The following is a 10,172-nucleotide window of genomic DNA, read 5'->3' as shown; positions in this document are numbered from 1 at the left end:
CACTGTTAAATAGACCAGAGCATTTGTTTTGCTTTTTGTAAAGCATTAAAAACGGGTTATCAAATTATAAACATTTGCTTATTAAGTCAGTAAGTAGGTGCTTCCAGGAAACCACAGAGAGCCAGAGAGAGTGTCTCTACTGTAGGGAAACAGCCACCAGGAACTCCTGACTGCTCTCGTTGTAATCTGTGATTCTCACGGGGCTACCAATTCCTGTGCACTGATTTTCCTTCTGCAGCCTCTATGGGAAGTCCTTTATACTTTTCTCCTCAATTTTATTAATTCTCTCATTCAGGGTACTGCTCTTTGCAATTTCTATCCAACCTGGCAAGATTCTTCAGAGTTGATCTTCATGTTTCATGTGACAGAAATTCTGTCCTTGCTTATACATTCTGTCCATTACAATTGTTTGAGGTCCTCATTTAAAAATTTGTGCTCACGGGATCGCAATATTCAGTCTGAACCAGAGTGAAGAACTGATAACCTACATTTTAAAGAAATTGCCAGGTGATTTGCTTGCAAGCCACAAGTTGACTGGTACAAAAAGGCTCATCTCACCTGTCAAATGCTGTGTGCACTGGCTTAACCCTGAACAAGTCATCTGACGTCCAAAATAGCTAATCATTTTGAAAGTGACTTCTATTTATTGGGTATAGTATTAAGTTAGTTCAAGAAAAAATGTAAGAGGAATGGCAAAACTCTAGAATTGTTCAAGCAATACATGAAGTTAACTCATACTCTTTAAGTATCTTAGAATATAATTTAATAACAAAACAAAGAAGATTCTTACAATAATGCTTAACCAGATTTTGACAATAAAGGCCACAAGGGAAAAAAAAACAGAATTAAGGAAACTTTGGCTACAGCTATAATAGGAAAATGAGAAGAGTCATTTGGAGCTTTTAATAGGTATAAAATCTGGATTTTGTCATACCATCATCGATTTGATTATCTGATATTCAATTCACTTACAGAGTAGAAAATAACAATCTTTTAAAGAGTAATTTATTTTTATTTGAAAGGCAAAGTTAGAAAGAAAAGGAGAGACAGAGGCAAGAACTTTCCTTGATTAGTTCACTCCCCAAATGGCTGCAAAAGCCAGAGCTCGCCAAGTCCAAAACCAGGAGCCACAAGCTTCATCCAGAGCTCCCAAGAGGGTAGCGGGGCCCAACCACATGGAACATATTCTGCTGCTTTCCCAGCAGCATTAGCAGGGAGCTGGATGGGAAGTGCAGCAGTCAGGATCAAACTGGCACCTATGTGGGAGACAGGAGCTGCAAGTGAAGGCTTGGCCTCCTATGCCATGGCACCAGCTCCACATGAGCATTTTTGAGATCCCACAATGAGAGAGAAAGAACAAGCTTTTTGCAAGAAAAGAGACATCCATAGGGAACAAGAGGAAGAAAGAGGCAGTAGGCCTCATGGTTTGTCTAAGGTTAACATCTGGAGAGCCTGAAACAACAAAATGATAAGAAAGAGAGAGAAAGAGAGAGAGCGCCAAGACATAAGCTTTAATTAATTTAGTTCTTAGAATCCCAACTAGAAGGATAATAACGCTCATGGAAGAAGACCATCTTGAGAATCCAACACGTATCAAGCATCATTTTTGGCTTGAATAAAAACTAGTCAACTTTGTTATTAATCTTCGCCTGGAATTAGCTGAACTCAGTCTGGAGGCTCACCGGCAGCTGTTTGCCATCTCTCTGGAGGGCAGTGGAGGAAGCAACCTTTGCCTTCCAGCTGGGCCTTGCATTACATCAAAGGAAACACTTCCAGCCCAAAAGGGTGGTGAGAGGCAGTTCACCAGGAAAGGTTTTCCGGCATCTCTCCAGAGATCTTAGAAATGGATCTGAAGGCAGTGAAAGGGAACAAGAAATGGTTTGCTTTTGTGTCTTTTTTTTTCCTGGGCTTTTTCATGTCTCCTAATGGGCTTCATTCCAAAGCAGAAGAGGTGGGAAGCGACCTGGATGTAACTCCAAATCCACTTGCTTCTATGTCCCTTCAACCTTCCAGAAGGGCTCTGATTTCTCAGGGAGAATGGCAGAGGACTGTCAACAAAGCCAGCCACTGCCCAGTAGGACCCTGGGTGGATCTGTTAGTTCACAGTAAATTAGCATGCAGCAAAGGGAGGCTTCTTCAAATGTTGGTGGAAAATGGAATTTAAGGATAAGTTTATTCTGGCTCAAAACTGTTTTGAAACCCATACATAGCTTTTCCATAATATCTATTTCTATGAACTTTTTTGAATGCCTCTCATACACTCATTTATATTGCAAAATAGGAAAAAGAGTAAATTATTTTTCCTATTTCCCTCCTCTTGATTTTAACTATCGTGAATACAAATAAAACAGAAAATTCAGATTCAGGACTTGAATTATCTAGCATTTTAGTACCTCATGGGATTCTGAATTGTTAGTGCATATTAAAATGCAGCATGCTCTAACAAGAGGGATATCGATATGAGATTTTTTTTTTTTTGCAAATGTTTTTACTTAATTGAGAGGTGGAGATCACTGCTGGCTGCTAGTCCATGGTTCAAATGCTCCCAGCCTGTGTGGGAGAGGGAGGCGCTGTGGCAAGCTGAGAGAGGCATGTTGTAGAGCTAGGAATCCAATCCAGGTATTTCATGTAGATGGTAAAATGTGGTTACTCGAGTGGTCCCTGCCACCGCCCAGGATTCACATTGGCAAGAAGCTGAAGTGAGGAGCTGGAGTCAGGTTTTGGGCCCACATCTGCTGGTACGCATCAATGATATCTCAAGCAGTACCACTACTAGTGCAGATGCCTGTCCCCATTGGAGATATTTTTAAGTGTAGAAAACCAGGACAGAGTCTGTCTGCCCCCACCCCCATTCTGACCATGCTCCCTGTTTATCAGTTTCTTAACTTTGCATTATAACCTGTACTTGGACTTCAGAGCGTCTTAGTGGGTTTTCAAGGGGGAACATCAGTGCTGCAGTCTCCTATAGAAATGGTAAGAGCTGTGGAAGTTTATATACTGATGCAAAATATTGGGGTTGAGGGCCCGGCGGCGTGGCCTAGCGGCTAAAGTCCTCGCCTTGAACGCCCCGGGATCCCATATGGGCGCCGGTTCTAATCCCGGCAGCTCCACTTCCCATCCAGCTCCCTGCTTGTGGCCTGGGAAAGCAGTTGAGGACGGCCCAATGCATTGGGACCCTGCACCCGCGTGGGAGACCCGGAAGAGGTTCCAGGTTCCCGGCATCGGATTGGCGCGTACCGGCCCGTTGCGGCTCACTTGGGGAGTGAAACATCGGATGGAAGATCTTCCTCTCTGTCTCTCCTCCTCTCTGTATATCTGACTTTCCAATAATAATAAAATCTTTAAAAAAAAAAATATTGGGGTTGAAAATCGTTTCTTGTACCTAGAATAGACAACAGACTCTTCACTAGGCGTGAGGTCTGAGTCTTCCAGATAGACAGATTAACTGCCAGATCTTCAAGTTGGCTGCTGCTCAGCAGAGCCCTCACTCTGGACATGGTGAACAGGAGTCCTGGTTAAGATAAACACCAGTATTCTGAAATGCAAAGGGAGGTGGCCCCAGCTTAACAGTTTCTTCACTGTTGGAATCACTATGTTACAGAGTCTCTAGCATTCGAACATGAAGCCTGCTCATCTGAGACCATTTTAAAATGGAGGTTGTCAGGCCTAGCAGCTAAAATCTTGCCTTGCACTCTCCAGGATCCCATATAGGCCTGGTTCCTGTCCCTAAGGCCCCTCTACCCATGCAGTTCCCTGCCTGTGACCTGGGAAAGCAGTCGAAGATGGCCCAAAGTCTTGGGATCCTGTACCTGTGAGGGAGACCTAAAAGAAGCTCCTGGCTCCTGGCTCTTGGCTTCAGATCAGCTCAGCTCTGGCCACTATGTCCACTTGGGGAGGGAACCAGCAGACAGAAGATCTTTCTCTCTGTCTCTCCTCCTCTCTATATGTCTGACTTTCCAAAGATAAATAGATAGATAAGTAAATCTTTAAAAATGGAAAATAACCAATTCCATAATTTAGAGATTTGATAGAAATATTGTAGAGGCACTGTAACATGGGTACACAGGTAGAAAACTTCATTTCACCCTTTTAAATAAAACTGCTCTTTTCAATTTGCCTTGTAATTCAGCATCAACCTCATTCAAATGTTCCTCCAACTTTCCTGGCTTCCCTTAGCAGGTGCACAGCCCTAGGTATACATGAGCTCTCAAATTTCAGGATGTGTCTGTATAACTAAGGATGTCACTGGAATCCAGTTGGTAGCAGAGTCGTTGTAGACTGTATGAATTAGAGAGTTCTCTGACTTAGCCTTTGAAATAAACTCCAATCCTCACAAAGGGAAATAAATTAGAGTTGGTTTAATTAAAGCAAAACTATGACCTTAGCTATTTCATCTTTTCATTTTTGTCAATTTCTGTTGTTGGAGCAGAAAGCTTATCAGTAAAACCATTCTGACTATTCGTCTGCTAATCGATTTGTGTTTCATTCAGTCACTGGTCAATTTAGTCAAATAATCAGTTGGTATTGCTCAAATAAACTGACAAGTGCTTTTAAGATCCTCCAAATGTTAACTCTAAGCCTATTTACTCTGTACAGGTGTGTAAACATGCACACACACCTACATATGCACGAATAAAATCCAAACACAGAATTGGAGGGGGGTGAGGAGTAGACCCAAAGAGAAAGACCAACTATGGTTTAGCGTTAGCATAGGAGTGGCTAATGCAAACACAGCAGGTCAAAGAGAATTCTTAGTAAGGTAAATTTTTTTTGACAAATTCAAAATAATTACTTCCCTTGGAAAACACTGTTTCATTTAAACAATCACATAGATACTGTTAACTTTCTCTATTTCTAGTAGCTCCTATTCATAACAACATTAAAGTTAAAATTATATCCTATTCTCAAACACTTCTTGGGTTTAGAAGGCAAGAACGTTTATTCCATTTTATGTGTAACTAAGACAAACTAGCTTTCCTGTCCTTATCAGGAACTGCGTAATAGGACATGACAATGCTGATGTAGACTGCAGATGTAACAGAGACACAGGACTGTGTCTGCCATTGGTGGTGGGATATGCCATCAGGGGGATGTGCAGAGGGGAGTAATAACTACCTTCATGTTCCATTCTCTGTTCTGAATAGCCCATACAGAGCAGTTGACATGATGAATCGCATGATGTATCTGCAACATTTAATCACAATTGTTTAAGTACTTCACAGCCTGTAAAGTCTCTGAGCACTTCTCTGAAACATTGTGTACAAGACTCATTAGATCATATTTGATTGTCTTAATTTTTAAAGATTTACATGTTTGAAAAGCAGAATCATAACAGAGAAAAATAACATAGAAAGGGAGAAAGAGATTTCTGCTACCCTCTGACTTACTCCAGAAATGGGCCAGGCTGAAAGAAGGAGCCAGGAACTCCATCTGGGTCTCCCATGTGGATGACATGGACCCAGGGACTCGGGCCGTCACCCATTGTCTCCCAGAACTCACACTGGCAGGATACTGGACAGCAAACAGAATAGCAAGGATTCAAAGTGGCACTCAGATATGGGATAGGGGTGTCCCACACAGTGTCCCATCCTGTTGCACCAAGATGTCTGCAACGAAGTTCCTCAGCTTCTTCCCCCTTCCTGCTCATCTTCAAAGAACAGGCTCCCTGAAGCTTGTGGGCTGCTATGAAATATTAAACCCTGGAGAAAAGTAATGAACTAGTTTTTCTTTTGAATTCCCTGGAGTTACATAGAAATGCTAAGGCTGTTGAATTGAGGGATTTCATGAACTGTATACACGTTGCTGTGGGTCATTTGGTCAAGCTGGAGGAAAAACTGGAACGGGACCATGAAGATGGAGCTTGATTGCTGCTGTTTACCTTTCCTAGTTAGATCTGATCGGCAAATACAACATATGCATGTCAACAAAACAGCAAATTCTTCCTTGTCCTCTTGTTTCCTTCCACGCCACCTCCTCTTCTCTAGTCCAACCTTCAAGCATTAAATCTTTGTTTTCCACCTTCTCCACCTATATGCAAAGTGCATTCCACTGATTGATTCAGGACTGGTCCTTACTTCATTCCAGTGACCTATCCTCCCTGTGGGTTGCTAGGACTAAGTTTGAGGCGTGTCAAGGAAGTGGGAGGGAGAAGTATTTCAGATAATACTTTAATTTGCATTCCTTTGTAATAGAGGAGAGTTTACAAAGAGTTTATCCCATTGCAGATTTCAAATCAGGTATTTACATAGGCTATTTAGAGCAAGATGCTATCGATGGACGGTATCATCTGGCCCTTTAGGTTCAGAACCTCCACTTCTGAAGTCACAGGCCCCAAGAACAATGGCCAAGGTCACCCTCCATAGCCTGCTTGCGCTTTTGTTAGAAGAAAGAGAGCCCTTCAATGCTGAGAAAGCCAGCTTCCAGGAACTGCAGGCCTCAGCCCAGGCAGTCTTTCACGTAGCCCTGCAGAGAACAATGGTGTGAAGCAGAGTGACCTCAGGAGCCCAAAGCCCAAAGGCTATTTATGAATGCAGCCTGCTCAGAACACCGGCTCAGGATGAGGAAACCCTATCACAGCCCGATTTAGCTCCCACTCTGCTGGGAGAGAATCCTTCAAGAAAACAAGCGTAAATATAGCAATAACCAGTTCAAAGGTAGAAATGGGTGCTGTGCTTCTGAGAGTAAGAAAGACATTGCTCAGAAAGGGTTTGCAAATAGAATACTGGCATGCCTGCTGATGGACCAAATTATCGGGAGTTTTTGCATTGACCTTCTGTCATTTTTGAGGAAAGTGAACATTGCATCAAAACAGTCTTGCCGTGTGCTCCAAAACATTTCACAATGGCTATGAGAAGCGATACTATTACCTGCAAAATGCGATAACTCCATTGCAATTTCCACAGCAATCTAAATAAATTGGATGACCCTTTTGCTAGTAGTTCAGTACTTGTGGCCCAATGCATCTTATTCCCTGTGTGAATTAACTTGGCCTGAAAATGCCCGCAGTGAGCCTCAGTCTAATTTACCTGATGTGATACATCCCTGTCACATTTACCTGGCAAAAAGTGAAGAGGACCTTTTTACAACAGCTAAGGCAGAATTGGTGCAAGACACCCCCCTGCCCCACCTCCTGCACTTTGCTTCTGTCTTCACACACTATATATTTCCTTCTTCAAAGGTCCCCCTGTGGTTTAAACTCAGAATTCTTTAGTGAACTGTCACATGCTCACTTATGGCAAATGCCTATGTCATCAAAGTGTCAGGGAACACAGCTATTGTCTGCTCTGGCTCATCCTTCAGTGGGGAGTGAGTGACATTTAAGGACAGTTGCAAGTTGCAATCATTGATAAAATGAAGGTGGGAAGAATGTGGAGAGTGTTACACACACGCTGCATGCTTATTGCAAAGGCACAACAGCGTGAGGCAGAAGTTGCAAATGAATCTCAGAGCTGAACTAATAATACTTTGAAAGATTTTCCAAATAAAAAATTAAATAAAAACTCCAAAGCATTAAGTACAAAGTCACTCACTGCAACATAATCTGTAATTATTAATTTCCCAGGTCCCAAGGAAAACAAAAACACATGATCATGAATAGGCCTGGTGGAAAACCCACTCTTCTCATTGGTATAGTGACTCTATCAACTTAATCCTATCAATTAATTCACGTTAGTATTAGAAAGAGAGAAAAAGAAAATCAATTTCCATCTGCTGTTCACTCCCCAAATTGCTGCACCAGCCAGTACCTATGCCAATCTACAGCCAGGAGCTGCAACTCCAGCCTTGTTTCTCACATGGGCAGCAAGGGCCCAGGAACTGGAACCTTCAGCCAGTGCTTTCCCTTGCTGCATTAGATGGGATGTAGACTGGGCCTGGCGCGGCAGCCTAGTGGCTAGATTCTTCGCCTTGCATGTGCCAGGATCCCATATGGGCGCCGATTCTAATCCCGGTGGCTCTGCTTCCCATGCAGCTCCGTTTGTGGCCTGGGAAAGCAGTCGAGGACGGCCCAAAGCCTTGGGACCCTGCACCTACATGGGAGACCTGAAAGAGGCTCCAGACTCCTGGCTTCATATTAGTGCAGCTCCAGTCATTGCAGCCACTTGGGGAGTGAATGAAGGGACGGAAGATCTTCCTGACCCTCCTCCTCTCTGTATATCAGACTTTTCAATTAAAGAAAGAAAGGAAGGAGGAAAGATAGAAAGAAAGAAAGACAGAAAGACAGAAAAAAAAAGAAAGAAAGAAAGAAAGAAAGAAAGAAAGAAAGAAAGAAAGAAAGAAAGAAAGAAAGGATGGATGTAAATTGAAAGAACAGTAGTTCAGAATCTGGATTTGCACCACCACAGTGGCTCTAAACCTTTTAATTTTAAAAACTATATATTAATAAACATACATAGTGAAATTTTTTAAATCTATGCAAATGGGATTAAAAGTTTATTTTGTGCAAAAATGTTTGAAATCCAGGAATATTGCCTTAATATGCAATTTTCATAAAATTTTAAAGACCACTCATGTAAATTTGAAATTTTTGATTATGTGTTAGCTGATCAAAGGCATTTACTGTTGTAGTTCAAATAATCTCCCTGCAGTTCCTCAATGTTATCTGGGAAGGGCATTAAAATTGGTGCTTCTCTGTATTAAAACAAATCTGTTCCACCAACATGTGCCCTGTTAACAACAGGGGAGCAGCTTTACATACTTCTCATATTAAAATTGAAATGCACGTTTCACTAAGTGCTAGGCAAGAATAGTTATGGACCACTTGGAATGATGGGGGGTTGACAATTTCTCCCAGGAGTTATGGGGCTACATACAATGAGAACAAATGACCTCAGGCTTTTCCCTGTTTTTTTTTTTTTCAGCCTTCCACACATGAAATGCAGGCCCAGCACAATGGAATCTCTGGTGAAACAATATAATTCATAATAACACAATAACCTGTAAAACAAAGCTTCCCAAGTGGTATGAAGGAAATGACATCACTTCTAGAGTGCACAGCATCCTACTGCAGCATCACAGGTGTGGAGACGAGTTTCGTACCACGGTAGGATAGATATCATCATAAAGTGATTTTCAAAGCAGGGTTGGGATTTGATAAAGTCAGAGAAGATTAAAAAAGTTATTCACAACCTTTCCTTTTGTTTTTAAAGTTTTATTTTTATTCAAACAGTAGAGTGAGAGTGAAAGAGAGAAGGCAGGGTATATGAGTGTGTGTGTGTGTGTGTGTGTGTGCGTGTATGGAGAGAGAGAGAGAGAGAAAGAGAGAGAGAGGGAAGATGAGAGGAGAGGAGAGGAGAGGAGAGGAGAGGAGAGGAGAGGAGAGGAGAGGAGAGGAGAGGAGAGGAGAGGAGAGGAGAGGAGAGAAGAGAAGAGAAGAGAAGAGAAGAGAAGAGAAGAGAAGAGAAGAGAAGAGAAGAGAAGAAGAGAAGAAAAGAGAAGAGAAAAGAGAAAGAGAAGAGCTCTTCCATCCAATGATTCACTCTCCAAATAGTCACAAGGATCTGGGCTACATCAGGCTAAAGCAAGGAACCTGGAACTCCAGCTAGGTCTCCCGTGTGTGTCTACATACGTGGGCCATTTTCCATTATTTCCGCAGCAACACTGGTTGCGTGGGAAACAGAGTAGCAGAAATTTGAACCTGTACTCACATGGGACACCAGTTTCACAGATGGCAGGTTAACCTGCTACATCACAAAGCTAGTCTATTCTCGTGGTTTAATGGTCTTTTAAATAACCACATTGTTATTTTGGTGACTAAAAATGATTAATGGAGGTATTTGTGTAGCCTAGTGGTTCATAAGACACTGTAGTTCCACAGCAGAATACCCAGACTCTTGTGTCCCAAACCTGGTTCCTGATTCCACTTTCCTGGTGATGCAGCTCCTACAGGACAGCTCTGGTTCCTGTCACTGGGTCCCTAACACTTATGTGGGAGACCTGGATTGAGTTCCTGCACCTGACTTGGGCCCCAGCTGGTAAAGACATCTGGTAAGGGATCTAGTACATGGGAAGGGAGTGTGTGTGTGTGTGTGTTTACCTGTCTCATAATAAAAAATTTAAAAATTGATTAATTACAATGGCTTTTTACTAAGAGAATTTTACCTGTCTGTGAATTGAACTTAAAAAAATTAGAAATGCAGTTTTCTTTCCTTTTTTTTAACAAAGGGAGAATTCCT

Source organism: Ochotona princeps, chromosome 23 (assembly GCF_030435755.1).
Source record: "Ochotona princeps isolate mOchPri1 chromosome 23, mOchPri1.hap1, whole genome shotgun sequence".
Taxonomy (NCBI): domain Eukaryota; kingdom Metazoa; phylum Chordata; class Mammalia; order Lagomorpha; family Ochotonidae; genus Ochotona; species Ochotona princeps.
This window is presented reverse-complemented; position numbering follows the sequence as displayed.